Source organism: Calliphora vicina, chromosome 2 (genome assembly GCF_958450345.1).
Source record: "Calliphora vicina chromosome 2, idCalVici1.1, whole genome shotgun sequence".
NCBI classification, from domain to species: Eukaryota; Metazoa; Arthropoda; class Insecta; order Diptera; family Calliphoridae; genus Calliphora; species Calliphora vicina.
Genome location: NC_088781.1, coordinates 72,799,226 through 72,815,420, shown reverse-complemented (window position 1 = coordinate 72,815,420; position 16,195 = coordinate 72,799,226). Strand labels below are relative to the sequence as shown.

At 32.2% G+C, this 16,195-nt stretch overlaps 1 pseudogene; it reads right to left on the bottom strand.

Moving 5' to 3' along the window:
* Positions 1-9,230: 9,230 nt before the first annotated feature.
* LOC135950541 (putative nuclease HARBI1) lies at positions 9,231-10,141 on the bottom strand (annotated as a pseudogene).
* Between the last annotated feature and the right edge of the window lie 6,054 nt (positions 10,142-16,195).

The window sequence follows — 16,195 nt, the reverse complement described above, 5'->3', positions numbered from 1 at the left end:
CTGAGAAAGCTCGATATAAATCGACAGAAGTTATTACCAACACCAAAAGCAATATGTTTTGCTAAAAGCGCACCATGCCATACTCTATCAAACGCTTTAGAAATATCTAGAGCCACCACTTTACTTTCGCCAAAACGGTGTATGGAACGACACCATTTTTCCGATAGGAAGGCTAGCAAGTCTTCCGTAGAGCGTCCTCTACGAAAGCCATACTGCCGGTCGCTGAGTAAATTTTGGACTCTCCATAACTTTGGAAAGTGCAGAACAAATTGCTATTGGGCGATAATTTTCAGGGTTGTTAGCCTCTCCCTTTTTAGGAATTGGCGTTACATTAGCAACCTTCCAACATACTGGAAATTTGCCGGCACGGTATAAAGTGCTGAAAAGGTTAGCTAATGGACGAGCTAGCGTCGAAGAACACTGCTTCAAAACCAGTGCTGGTATACCATCAGGCCCAGGAGACTTATTTATGTTGAGATCCGCTAAAACCCTTTTAACTGCGCGAGCGCGAAAGAATATATCCGGCATAGTGACTGATACTCTTTCGAGCTCGGGTAGTGGTTGATTGCTTTCCGGTAAGTTCGAATTATTTGAAAATAATTCAGCCAGAAGGTTAGCTTTATCAACCGGGTCAGTGAATGGTTGGTCATCCCTTAAAAGTGTAGGAATTGATGAACTAGCATTATCCTTAATTCTTTTAACGAATGACCAAAAGCTCTTACTGCCCCGGGGAGCAGTAAGAACTTTGGCTCGAAGGCGCTGCTCGTGTAGAGATTTTTCACGCCTCAGAACTTTGGCACACGAAGATCTCGCCCTTTTGCGTAGCGAATCAGTTTCTGCATTTTTGTTGTTACGCCAGATTCTGAATGCTTCCTCTCTAGATCTGATTGCAATTTTGCACTTCTGATTAAACCAGGATTTTTCCATAGTTTTAATCGAAATTTTCTTAGATGGGATGAAGCTTTTCATCCCCATCATAATTATGTTCTCCACCATTTTCGCCGTGGCATTGACGCTATTGTCTAAGAAACAAAGTTTCCAATTAAAATGCCGAAAGAACTCGTTGAGCTCAGCCCAACGAGCCTTTTCGTAAATAAAAGTTGAACGTTTCGTAGCTGGGCGTGAAACGATACGAAGTTCAGAGAGCGAAAAGGAGGCGGAAATGGTGCAATGATCTGAATTGCCGAGAGGTCCAAAAACATCTACTTCATACTTGTCAGGGTGTGAAGTTAGAAAAAGGTCGAGGGTGTTGTTTTGGTGCCCATCAACGCATGAAATATGCGTTGGTTCATTCACTAATTGCGCAAGGTGATTGTGCGCCGCGAATAGTTCAACATATTGGCCTTCTGTAGTTGTATGACTTGAATGGCGAAGCCAAGAGGAGTTGTGAACATTAAAATCACCAGCAACAACAATTTCACTGTTAGGACAACTCTCAAGAATCTTCGATATGGAATCGGAAAGGGCATCGAAGCTAGATATAGTAATATCCCTTCCCGCATTTGGACTTCTATAAAGAAACCCGAAGTGCAAACAGTGTGTCCTGATTTTGAACTTAACCCAGAGACAGTTAAATTCTACATCATACGTACCTAATGATTGCTGGTACTGGTACACGACTTCATTGCGTATGTACATGGCAATGCCCCGATGAAAGTTAAAAAGCGATAGAAAGTGATACCCGGGTATCTGAAAATCCTGTGGATCAGCATTCTCAGATACCTGCGTTTCACATAAGGCGAAAACATTCGGCCGATGGAAACAAACATGGGCGTAAACGGAGAAAAAATTCGATCGTAACCCCCGTATATTGCAGAAGTCAATCCGGAAGCTACCTGTCATTTCAATATTCAGAAAATTCAAATAAAGTGTCTATTTCTATGATATAAGTAACAATGATATTAATTGCTGTCATTAAGACTCGTTTAGTGACCAGTGTTATACCTTCGTCACCAAACAGTCAAACAACAATTAATACAATTGTACAAATATCATAAAAATTTAAAGATTAAGGAAAAAACGGACAATTAGGACAGGGAAATAATAACACAATGACGAGAGGCCATAAAAGCCCTGATCTGGTCATTGAGACAGAGAAACGGCCCGTAGTGCCAACACTATTGCTGTTGTATCAACACTGTTCTCTGAGAGGATATTTTTTTTTGTTGATTGCTTATTGTATTGCTGTGGTTGTTGTTTGTGTATTTTAGCGGTTTATTTTCGTTGATTTTATGTTGGATTATTTGTAATTGTTTTAAAGCATTTGTTGTTTATTGTTATTTTTTTTGTTGTATTTAATTTTGTTTCTATTTGTTTGTGCATATTTTAAAGATGTTTTATATATTTATTCGTAATTAATTAATGTAGTTTTGTTTATATTTTAATTTATTTATTTTCAGACGACACTCGACTCGGACACATTAGAATATAAGTACATATTATCACTTAAAAAAGGCGATTTTTCGCAATTTTTTTGGGAAAAAAGTAGTTTTTTTTTTCTTTAAGTTATCTAAAAAATATCTACGAGGATGTATAATGAATTTATACTTTTTGAAAAGCTAACTTTACGCCAAATATTTTAAATGTAAAAAACATTTATAATTTTTGATACCGACGGGATCAGGTCCATTCAAAAAATGCCTATTTTTATACCCTTCAGCTTCGTGAGAAGGGTATATATAAGTTTGTCATTCCGTTTGTAATTTCTACATTTTTCATTTCCGACCCTATAAAGTATATATATTCTGGATCCTTATAGATAGCGGAGTCGATTAAGCCATGTCCGTCTGTCTGTCTGTCTGTCTGTCTGTCTGTCCGTCTGTCTGTCTGTCTGTCTGTTGAAATCAGTTTTCTGAAGACCCCAGATATCTTCGGGATCCAAATCTTCAATAATTCGGTCAGACATGCTTTCGAGAATTTTGCTATTTAAAATCAGCAAAATCGGTCCACAAATGGCTGAGATATGAGGAAAAAACCAAGACAACCTCTATTTTTGACCTATTTTTTACCTATATCTGGATTACTAAGACATTAATATAGACAATATGGATATCTAATGATAGATATTTCAAAGACATTTGCAACGACGTATATAAGACCATAGTAAGTTGGACCTACAATGGGTCAAAATCGGGAAAAAAATTTTGAACCCGAATTTTTTTTTAAAAAAAAAAAAAATTTAAAAAACAAAAAAAAAAATTTTTAAATTTAAAAAAAAAAATTTTTTTAAATTTAAAAAAAAAAAAAATTTTTAAATTTTTTAAAAAAAATTTTAAATTTAAAAAAAAAAATAATTAAATTTAAAATAACAATCGAAAAATTTTTTTTTTCAAAAAATTCAAAAAACAACTGGAAAAAAAATTAAATTTTGTTTACCTAAAAATATTTAAAATTTTGAAGTATAATTTGGTGAAGGGTATATAAGATTCGGCACAGCCGAATATAGCACTCTTACTTGTTTATGTAAAATTCAACATTAGAGCAAAAATTCTCAAATCGCATACTCGATATCAAAATATAGTAACCTATTTTAGATGGCCCAATAAGTTCTTAATTATTTTGTAAAGGGTTCCGATAACCCCGCCCGTGGTATGGATATTGTAGCCAAAAAAATCCCATTTTTGGGATTTTTCAAGATTTTGTTGGGAATTGCGGGATACTTGATAACAAATTTCAAAATTTGTTTTTATTTTTCCATTTTGAATAGAAAAATCTACATAACTGTGAAATTTTATTAAAAAATATTCATAAATAAAAATTTTATTTCAATTTGAAAAATTTTTATAAATGCAAAATTCAATAAAAAGCATTTTTTAAACGCAGATTTTTAAACACTTCTTTCTTTATTTGATATATAGATCTATTGTTAATCCTATAAAAGAAAAATCGGGGAATATTTGGAACCGCGGTCACCAAAAAACTGGAGTAGGGTGGGTAAAAATGTTGAAAATTAAATTTTCAAATGCGAATATCTCCTAAAGGTACGGTCACACACAGCTAATATTTAACGTTTACCGTCAAATATTTCATTGCCTGAATCTGACCACAAATAAAATTTAGAGCAAACTACAAAACAGATGATTTTAGTCAAACAAAATTATTTGTCGGCAAACAAAATATTTTCTTAATGTGAACAAAGTAGCTACATAAATACCTAAAAAATATATAATTTGATCTTGCAAATATTTTTAAGGTTAAAGCACTTATTTCGAATTGTAAGGTAATCATTTTATTAGAGATTTATTGAATTTTGTTATCATATATTGAATTTAATTTTTCACTTTTTGTTTGACCAAACTGCTGCGAAAAAGAATCAGTAAATCACCCTTATTGTGTTTGGCGTAGTCGAAAAACGATAGCTGTCGTAGTTGCTGTCGTATTTACAATTTTATGTTACCGTCTAAAATGTTCGACAAGCCAAATTTTGTAAAAGATTCACAATGTAAAAGAATACGCTAAATTAAATGATTTTGAAACATCCTGTTAAAGATCTGTCAAACAAGTGTTTATAAATTAAAAAAGTAAATATAATCAAATTTTTAAATTTTTGGTGAAATTATTGTGTTATTTTACTTGTGAAAATGTTAAGTGTAGCTTTTTATTCATCATCATCGTCTGAAGATGAAGAAGCAGTCAGCATTCAAGAAATAAATGCTGTAAGGAAGCAGTTACGACAGCAATCAAATATTTTTAAACTTCCAAACAAAAAGTGAGCTTAAAAACAATAACGTATTACAAATATATTGGTATGTAACAATGTTTATATTTGTTTCAGATTTATTAGTTATTTTAGACTTAATAAAGATGCTTTTAAATACGTTTTAAATAAAATTTCACACAAAATGCAAGACCCAAAAAGAAACACAGCTGTATCAAAACTAATCAAGCTAACAGCAACAATGAGAATACTCATTCTCCAGGGTCGAGCCATGATTCTCTAATATGGAACATAAGTGAATTAAAACATCACTTAAAACAAAGATATGAAAATGGAGAAAGAAACACATGGCTGTTAGGTAAATACATTTTTGCAAACACATTTGTTTTTATTTTGATATCAAAACTAATTAAATTTTCGTTAATTTCTAGGTGATCCAGGTTATCCGTTGGAGCCGTACCTGATAACACCATTCCGATTGGCGCTTCAGGGTTCACCAGAAAGTAACTTTAATGAAATTCATTCCCGAACAAGAAATGTAGTGGAGCGGTGCATAGGGGTATTAAAAAACAGATTTCGCTGTTTACTTGGTGCCCGGCAACTGCACTATAGCCCTGAGTTTGCTGCAAAAATTACAGCAGTTTGCGCTGCTCTACACAACATTTGTGTTCATTTTAATATAGAATGGCCTGAAATTGACGTAAGCGATGAAGTTACGCATGACCATGTTGATGAAGACAACTTAAGCGCATCAAATATCCGAAAAAAAATTATGGAACAATTTATTTAATATTTTAAGATTAGTTTTTTATTACCTTTATTAAAAAACATGTATGTTTTTGTATGTATGCTTTAAGTAACGTGTCCTGTGATTTCAATTAATCTTTGAAAATAATGAATTAATTTTTTATTAATTTTTAAATTGATGAGTTATTTAAATCTAAGACTTATAGTTAACTATGACCTGAAACAGCCATTTTAAAACGATAGTTTTGCATTTGTCTATTAAAACATAAACATTTAAGTAGTTCTAATATAAATATTTAAATGTAATTAAATAAATAAAAGCAAGAAAAAAAATTAAGTCATTTGACTTCTTATTAACTCTTCGAGTTCAATTTTTTTTCTTTTAATTTCTAGTTCGGATTTGCATATTTCTAAATGAGCTTTTCTGTATTTTTCTTTGGTTTTGAGTTCCGCCTTATATAAACGCAATTTATCCTCTTTAGCCTTACACATTCTCCGGGTATATCGTTCTATTTCCGACAATTTATTTTTCAAGTCTATGCATAACTCTTTTTGAAGTTTTATTTGTTGTTCTAAAAGTCCCAGTTTCTCCTGATTTTTATTTCTTTTATTTTTTTTTAGCATAGGTGCCGTAGGTGAAGTTCTCGGCTCTTCAATTTGGTTAATGTCAGTAACAGGGTCTAAATTTGGCTCGGGGTCTGGTGAAACATTTCGCGTTCTCTTAATTCCAAATGGATCTCTATGTTCGGTAACAGCATGCATGTCTAATAAATTAATTGCTGCTTCTTCGACAGCTGAAAAAGTATTTTTATTGAACGGCCCACCACCTGTAGCATAGCTTTCAGCTTTGTTATGAGTAAGTTTTTTTTCAATTTAAATTTAAAATCGGCCCACACCTTCATCCAACCTTCTCCGGAACGGGATGGGGGACCCATAGAATTTAGTTCTTCTGAAACGGTGTTCCACTCCTCTTTAACATTTATTTTATTTAAACTTTTATGGAAGCCCTTCGCCAAATATGGTTTTTGCTCCAATATTGCTACTAACTTCGCAAACTGTGTGGCAGTTGTGATCTTTACTCTGAAATATACACCAGAGTTATGTACACAAGTACATAAAAACTAAATTATATTTCAATGATATTAAATTTGTTGCATGCTTACATTTTATTTCCTTCCATTGCATTTATTTCTTAAATAATTTTAATAACGTCGTGATCAAAATGTTAAACGACAAAATTTTTTTTAAATTTTAAATTTTTTTTATTGAGACTTTAAAATTGAGATCACATAAGCAGCCGGTCACAGATAAATTAAAATGTAAAAAAACTTAAAACTATAAAGTATTGTTTTAATAAACATTTAAGACATTATTTGTACAGAATAACGCTACATGCTTAGATAAATAGGACGTACATTGAATTTTACAACAAAAGATAAACATTAATATTATATCGCTCATAAATATAAAAAAAGTTTATGTAGACTGTTGATGTCAGATGAGATCTTATAATACAACTTAAAACTAGAACTAAAACAACATATATACACGTTCAACAACAAATCAGACATAAAAGACATACAGGCATTTGATGGAAATCGGTCGAAACGAAATCGTTATAGCATTGTCGTTACAATTCATAACAGAAACAACCGACCGATCCCACCCCGACAGATTCCCATCACATGCTTGATAAAATAACCACATCTAGCCCCTATTGGTGCCCGGAATCGTGTGAGAATAAAGCTCTGGTAGAGTGTATCCGTTCAAGTTTAGTAAGGAGTCCATATCCTCCTGTAGAATTCCCACCGGGGAAAAATATAAACTATTCGACCAATCAAATCCAACTCCAACATAACTGTTGGAGAGATTAGAACGAAGCTGCCTAAGACTATGTGTTAAAGCAAATTTTGAAAATTTTGTTAAAAGATACTCAAATACAGTTATTTACAGAAAATCAGAAGTACAACCTCTTGCTTCGTATGCTTTGACTCTTCTTAATAAGTTCATTAACCGTATTAGGGATCATGAGAACAGCCTAATGTGTGGCATTATTGATTCTCAAAGTGGATTTGATTGGTCGAATAGTTTATATTTTTCCCCGGTGGGAATTCTACAGGAGGATATGGACTCCTTACTAAACTTGAACGGATACACTCTACCAGAGCTTTATTCTCACACGATTCCGGGCAACAATAGGGGCTAGATGTGGTTATTTTATCAAGCATGTGATGGGAATCTGTCGGGGTGGGATCGGTCGGTTGTTTCTGTTATGAATTGTAACGACAATGCTATAACGATTTCGTTTCGACCGATTTCCATCAAATGCCTGTATGTCTTTTATGTCTGATTTGTTGTTGAACGTGTATATATGTTGTTTTAGTTCTAGTTTTAAGTTGTATTATAAGATCTCATCTGACATCAACAGTCTACATAAACTTTTTTTATATTTATGAGCGATATAATATTAATGTTTATCTTTTGTTGTAAAATTCAATGTACGTCCTATTTATCTAAGCATGTAGCGTTATTCTGTACAAATAATGTCTTAAATGTTTATTAAAACAATACTTTATAGTTTTAAGTTTTTTTACATTTTAATTTATCTGTGACCGGCTGCTTATGTGATCTCAATTTTAAAGTCTCAATAAAAAAAATTTAAAATTTAAAAAAAATTTTGTCGTTTAACATTTTGATCACGACGTTATTAAAATTATTTAAGAAATAAATGCAATGGAAGGAAATAAAATGTAAGCATGCAACAAATTTAATATCATTGAAATATAATTTAGTTTTTATGTACTTGTGTACATAACTCTGGTGTATATTTCAGAGTAAAGATCACAACTGCCACACAGTTTGCGAAGTTAGTAGCAATATTGGAGCAAAAACCATATTTGGCGAAGGGCTTCCATAAAAGTTTAAATAAAATAAATGTTAAAGAGGAGTGGAACACCGTTTCAGAAGAACTAAATTCTATGGGTCCCCCATCCCGTTCCGGAGAAGGTTGGATGAAGGTGTGGGCCGATTTTAAATTTAAATTGAAAAAAAACTTACTCATAACAAAGCTGAAAGCTATGCTACAGGTGGTGGGCCGTTCAATAAAAATACTTTTTCAGCTGTCGAAGAAGCAGCAATTAATTTATTAGACATGCATGCTGTTACCGAACATAGAGATCCATTTGGAATTAAGAGAACGCGAAATGTTTCACCAGACCCCGAGCCAAATTTAGACCCTGTTACTGACATTAACCAAATTGAAGAGCCGAGAACTTCACCTACGGCACCTATGCTAAAAAAAAATAAAAGAAATAAAAATCAGGAGAAACTGGGACTTTTAGAACAACAAATAAAACTTCAAAAAGAGTTATGCATAGACTTGAAAAATAAATTGTCGGAAATAGAACGATATACCCGGAGAATGTGTAAGGCTAAAGAGGATAAATTGCGTTTATATAAGGCGGAACTCAAAACCAAAGAAAAATACAGAAAAGCTCATTTAGAAATATGCAAATCCGAACTAGAAATTAAAAGAAAAAAAATTGAACTCGAAGAGTTAATAAGAAGTCAAATGACTTAATTTTTTTTCTTGCTTTTATTTATTTAATTACATTTAAATATTTATATTAGAACTACTTAAATGTTTATGTTTTAATAGACAAATGCAAAACTATCGTTTTAAAATGGCTGTTTCAGGTCATAGTTAACTATAAGTCTTAGATTTAAATAACTCATCAATTTAAAAATTAATAAAAAATTAATTCATTATTTTCAAAGATTAATTGAAATCACAGGACACGTTACTTAAAGCATACATACAAAAACATACATGTTTTTTAATAAAGGTAATAAAAAACTAATCTTAAAATATTAAATAAATTGTTCCATAATTTTTTTTCGGATATTTGATGCGCTTAAGTTGTCTTCATCAACATGGTCATGCGTAACTTCATCGCTTACGTCAATTTCAGGCCATTCTATATTAAAATGAACACAAATGTTGTGTAGAGCAGCGCAAACTGCTGTAATTTTTGCAGCAAACTCAGGGCTATAGTGCAGTTGCCGGGCACCAAGTAAACAGCGAAATCTGTTTTTTAATACCCCTATGCACCGCTCCACTACATTTCTTGTTCGGGAATGAATTTCATTAAAGTTACTTTCTGGTGAACCCTGAAGCGCCAATCGGAATGGTGTTATCAGGTACGGCTCCAACGGATAACCTGGATCACCTAGAAATTAACGAAAATTTAATTAGTTTTGATATCAAAATAAAAACAAATGTGTTTGCAAAAATGTATTTACCTAACAGCCATGTGTTTCTTTCTCCATTTTCATATCTTTGTTTTAAGTGATGTTTTAATTCACTTATGTTCCATATTAGAGAATCATGGCTCGACCCTGGAGAATGAGTATTCTCATTGTTGCTGTTAGCTTGATTAGTTTTGATACAGCTGTGTTTCTTTTTGGGTCTTGCATTTTGTGTGAAATTTTATTTAAAACGTATTTAAAAGCATCTTTATTAAGTCTAAAATAACTAATAAATCTGAAACAAATATAAACATTGTTACATACCAATATATTTGTAATACGTTATTGTTTTTAAGCTCACTTTTTGTTTGGAAGTTTAAAAATATTTGATTGCTGTCGTAACTGCTTCCTTACAGCATTTATTTCTTGAATGCTGACTGCTTCTTCATCTTCAGACGATGATGATGAATAAAAAGCTACACTTAACATTTTCACAAGTAAAATAACACAATAATTTCACCAAAAATTTAAAAATTTGATTATATTTACTTTTTTAATTTATAAACACTTGTTTGACAGATCTTTAACAGGATGTTTCAAAATCATTTAATTTAGCGTATTCTTTTACATTGTGAATCTTTTACAAAATTTGGCTTGTCGAACATTTTAGACGGTAACATAAAATTGTAAATACGACAGCAACTACGACAGCTATCGTTTTTCGACTACGCCAAACACAATAAGGGTGATTTACTGATTCTTTTTCGCAGCAGTTTGGTCAAACAAAAAGTGAAAAATTAAATTCAATATATGATAACAAAATTCAATAAATCTCTAATAAAATGATTACCTTACAATTCGAAATAAGTGCTTTAACCTTAAAAATATTTGCAAGATCAAATTATATATTTTTTAGGTATTTATGTAGCTACTTTGTTCACATTAAGAAAATATTTTGTTTGCCGACAAATAATTTTGTTTGACTAAAATCATCTGTTTTGTAGTTTGCTCTAAATTTTATTTGTGGTCAGATTCAGGCAATGAAATATTTGACGGTAAACGTTAAATATTAGCTGTGTGTGACCGTACCTTTAGGAGATATTCGCATTTGAAAATTTAATTTTCAACATTTTTACCCACCCTACTCCAGTTTTTTGGTGACCGCGGTTCCAAATATTCCCCGATTTTTCTTTTATAGGATTAACAATAGATCTATATATCAAATAAAGAAAGAAGTGTTTAAAAATCTGCGTTTAAAAAATGCTTTTTATTGAATTTTGCATTTATAAAAATTTTTCAAATTGAAATAAAATTTTTATTTATGAATATTTTTTAATAAAATTTCACAGTTATGTAGATTTTTCTATTCAAAATGGAAAAATAAAAACAAATTTTGAAATTTGTTATCAAGTATCCCGCAATTCCCAACAAAATCTTGAAAAATCCCAAAAATGGGATTTTTTTGGCTACAATATCCATACCACGGGCGGGGTTATCGGAACCCTTTACAAAATAATTAAGAACTTATTGGGCCATCTAAAATAGGTTACTATATTTTGATATCGAGTATGCGATTTGAGAATTTTTGCTCTAATGTTGAATTTTACATAAAAAATAGGCATTTTTTGAATGGACCTGATCCCGTCGGTATCAAAAATTATAAATGTTTTTTACATTTAAAATATTTGGCGTAAAGTTAGCTTTTCAAAAAGTATAAATTCATTATACATCCTCGTAGATATTTTTTAGATAACTTAAAGAAAAAAAAAAACTACTTTTTTCCCAAAAAAATTGCGAAAAATCGCCTTTTTTAAGTGATAATATGTACTTATATTCTAATGTGTCCGAGTCGAGTGTCGTCTGAAAATAAATAAATTAAAATATAAACAAAACTACATTAATTAATTACGAATAAATATATAAAACATCTTTAAAATATGCACAAACAAATAGAAACAAAATTAAATACAACAAAAAAAATAACAATAAACAACAAACAACAAATGCTTTAAAACATTATTTGTACAGAATAACGCTACATGCTTAGATAAATAGGACGTACATTGAATTTTACAACAAAAGATAAACATTAATATTATATCGCTCATAAATATAAAAAAAGTTTATGTAGACTGTTGATGTCAGATGAGATCTTATAATACAACTTAAAACTAGAACTAAAACAACATATATACACGTTCAACAACAAATCAGACATAAAAGACATACAGGCATTTGATGGAAATCGGTCGAAACGAAATCGTTATAGCATTGTCGTTACAATTCATAACAGAAACAACCGACCGATCCCACCCCGACAGATTCCCATCACATGCTTGATAAAATAACCACATCTAGCCCCTATTGGTGCCCGGAATCGTGTGAGAATAAAGCTCTGGTAGAGTGTATCCGTTCAAGTTTAGTAAGGAGTCCATATCCTCCTGTAGAATTCCCACCGGGGAAAAATATAAACTATTCGACCAATCAAATCCACTTTGAGAATCAATAATGCCACACATTAGGCTGTTCTCATGGTCCCTAATACGGTTAATGAACTTATTAAGAAGAGTCAAAGCATACGAAGCAAGAGGTTGTACTTCTGATTTTCTGTAAATAACTGTATTTGAGTATCTTTTAACAAAATTTTCAAAATTTGCTTTAACACATAGTCTTAGGCAGCTTCGTTCTAATCTCTCCAACTCCAACATAACTGTTGGAGAGATTGAGAACCAAACTTGGAATCCATATAGGATAGCGGAGCGAATACATACTTTATAAATCAATAACTTGGTTTGTACACTCAAGTGTCTGTTGACTAGCAACCTTGAAAACATTCCCTTGATGCGAACTCCCTTACTTTTAGCCATTCTACCATGCTGGTTAAACTTAAACAATTTATTTACTGTTACGCCAAGATATTTTATATGTTCCCTGAAGGGAATTTCTGAACCGTTTAAAGAGAGTTTCAATGTTCTATTTTATCTAACAACGTCACGTGGGCCTTTGCCCGAAGCATTGCGAATACAAATAGCTTCTGATTTCAAGGTATTTATTTTAATACCCCAGTCTCTGTAGTATCTATCAATTATTGTAAGGTGGCTCTGAACTTTCTCCAACGCCATTTGCGGATTATAATCGTGTGCATAAATAAATGAGTCATCAGCGTACAGGATACCTCTGGAGCCATTGAAATTGTGTGGAAAGTCATATACTAAAACGTTGTATAACAAGGGGGCCAATATTGCACCTTGCGGGACCCCACATGAGATGTTGCCCAAGCCTGATCTTATGTCATTAAATTCTACAACAAATTTCCTATTCTCGAAATAACTTTTAAATATTTTCATAATATAGGGGTCACAGCCCAATCTAATCAACAAAATACCCAGATGGTATGCTCTGTCAAAAGCTTTTTCGATATCCAGCGAAACTGCTATCGTGCACTTTTTATCCCTCAAGTTACAGGTAACTTCATTATGTAAAAATACCAAGGCGTCTACAGACGAATGGCCGCGTTTAAATCCGAATTGAAATTCGGGTATAGCATTTTGTTGAATCGAATTTTCTAACTTAGCTTTAATTACTTTTTCAAAAATTTTTCCAATATTGGACAGCATGGATATTGCGCGAGCGTTGTTAATCCTAAAATCATTTGGTTTCTTAATTAATGGGTAAATTTTTGCTATTTTCCAGATATTTGGGAAGTATCCAATATTTAAACAATGATTGAAAATGGTAGTTAAAAATTGTATTGCAGAAAACGGTAGCTTTTTGATCAAAAAATTCGAAAAGTTGTCTACTCCTGTGGATCTTTTAGAATTTAGTGACTTTATTATATTACTAACATCTGATGAATTTGTGAGTAGTTCAATATCATTAGTTGAATTTAATGCATCAGAGGTATCAGTAAATAAACATATTGATACAGGACAGCTGTTAAAGAAGGTATTTACTGAATTTGGAACTTCTGCAATATCCTGTCTGTCTGGAGTAGTGTGTTTGTAAACATCTGAAAAGTAGTTCTTAAACTGATCTACTTTATCCACATCTTCAACATAAGTAATATCATTAATAATTAGTTTACTAAAACCTTTAGACTTTCTATTCCCTAACAGCTTATTAACTTCCACGAAAGCTGTAGGGCCTGGTCTAATATTTACCATTCTCTTGTTAAACTCCTCTGCCTGGTGCATTTCAACTTGTTCCTTAATAATCGTCTTAAGGAGTTGGATTTGACCACTTAAGTTACGGTACTCAACTGAATTTCTATTTCCGTTTCTGTGAAAATTTTTTTTCAATTCCCTTTGCCATGTGTGTTTGACCTTAAACAGCTTTTTAATTTTTTCTGGTACTATAAAGGTTTTGTTTCTCAACTCTATTCTCTCCGAATGACGTTCCAATTCCCGCTTAACACACTCATTAAAATTTGAAATATGTTCATCAATATCGTTAGAAGCTAAGTTCCTGTCAGACGGAAGATCCATTGTCAACAATCCATAGTGGATATCATTACGAAATTCCTCCCAATTCGTTTTCTCGAACGAGATAAAAAACTGGGGTGGAGATGTGATTAAATCAAAGTCCGAAAATTTAAAGTCGAGCCACAAAGGAAAGTGATCAGAAAACGTCGGTAAAGTCTTTATGGATAATTTGTATTTACCAGATCTATCACGTTTGTACTGATTAGGAAATGATCCAAGAACGAACTTCCTCCAGAGAACGAAGGAGAGTCATTACATAGCCTTGTTAGGTTAATACCAGAGAAGCTTAACCAATCAAACAAACTTTGACCGTTTAAATTGTCCATAGAGTCACCCCATTGCATGTTTTTAGAGTTAAAATCTCCCCCAATAAAAACACCGTCATAAGATAATGAGAAATTCTGAATATAATCAAGATTTAAACAGAAAACAGTTCGATTAAAATTGGTTGGAACATATATACTTCCTAACAAAAAGCTTTTCATTTGGCCTGCAAAACTCAGTTTTATTTCAATAAAAGTGCTCGGAAATTTCATATTAGTTATACTAACAGGTGAATATTTTATATTCTTTTTAATAAGAATTGCTGTACCTTGACTTGAGTAATCTCTGATAATGTTATAATTTTGAAAATTTAAATTAGAGTTCTTTTTAAAGTGAGTTTCTTGAACAAAACATATGTCAACCTTGTGAAAATTTAACATTTTTATTAATTCGATACGTCTACTTAATTCGACTAACGACATTACATTAATTAACAAAAATTAAATTATTTCGGCCCATATTGAGAGAGAACTTCATTTAATAAATCGCCATATTCCCTTCTTGCCTTATCTAAAGGCTGTGCCTTGTATGTGTTTAAGAAATTTAAAATTTTCTCTTCAAGCGACTGGGTTTTTGGTACCCTGAAATATTCTCCTAATTTCAAAAATTCTTCTACAATCGTAGGTACGGATTGTACCTTATTGACACGATTATTAGGCTGGGATAGAAATGGCTTGCAAATGAAATGTTTTCCTTTACCTGTTGACTGCTCATTATAGCAGTTTTAACATTATTCTTAATTTCCTCTCTATGTTTCCTTGCCTTATCTAACATTTCCCTTTTATTTCTTAAATTTGATTTGTAAAACGAACAGCCTCTATAATTTGCAGCGTGACCACTCTCATTACAATTTACACACACGGGAAGAGATGTACCCTTTTTAATACTACAGCAACCGGGTTCATGGTTTAGATTACATTTAACACACTTGTAAACCGAATTGCAGTTTCTGGCTGAATGGCCCCATGCTTGACACCGATAACATTGAATCTCTCTTCTATTAGTTTTGGGAGTCTCCCATGAAATCGATTGGTTTAGAATATAACGCACTTTATTAACGTCATTTATTTTCTTTCCTTGTACAAGGGTAACAACAAATAAACCTGTATCATATTCATTTTTTGCAGAATATTCCGTAACGAGTTTACTAACCTTCTCAATAGTGTCGGGTAGTTCCACATCAAGGGCTGCTCTAATATCAGATGCTTCAGTTAGATGGTATAAACCTCTTAAAATTAACGATACTCTTTTCAATTCAGGTGGAGTAAATGAGTATGACTTTATTTCCTGACTTCTTAATAATTCCATCATTTCCAAATGGACTGATAAGTCCTCAAAATAGAGCTTGCTCCTATTTTTAGAGGAATTTATTATCTTGTAAACTATTTTAGGTGACCTCTGATTTAATTTGTCGACTAGTTTATTAACATTTACGTTATAAAGTATTATTGGTGGGCAAAATTTCTTTCTCACCACACTACCAGAGTTTTTTCTTACATTCCCATTTTTGTCTGCTTCCTTGGCTGCTTGTCTGCTCGTGGAGGCACAGTTATTTACTTCTATATTAAGTTGTCCCAATAATCCAAAACGATTTTCAGAAATTTCAGTATATCCAAGACTGGAAACGTCCACATTTGTACCTTTAAACTGGCTAGATGAAACATTATCCCCATTGGAATTTCTTCTTGATTTCTTGTTTCTAACTTCTTGGAAGTCATCACCAACATGGATTAGCGAG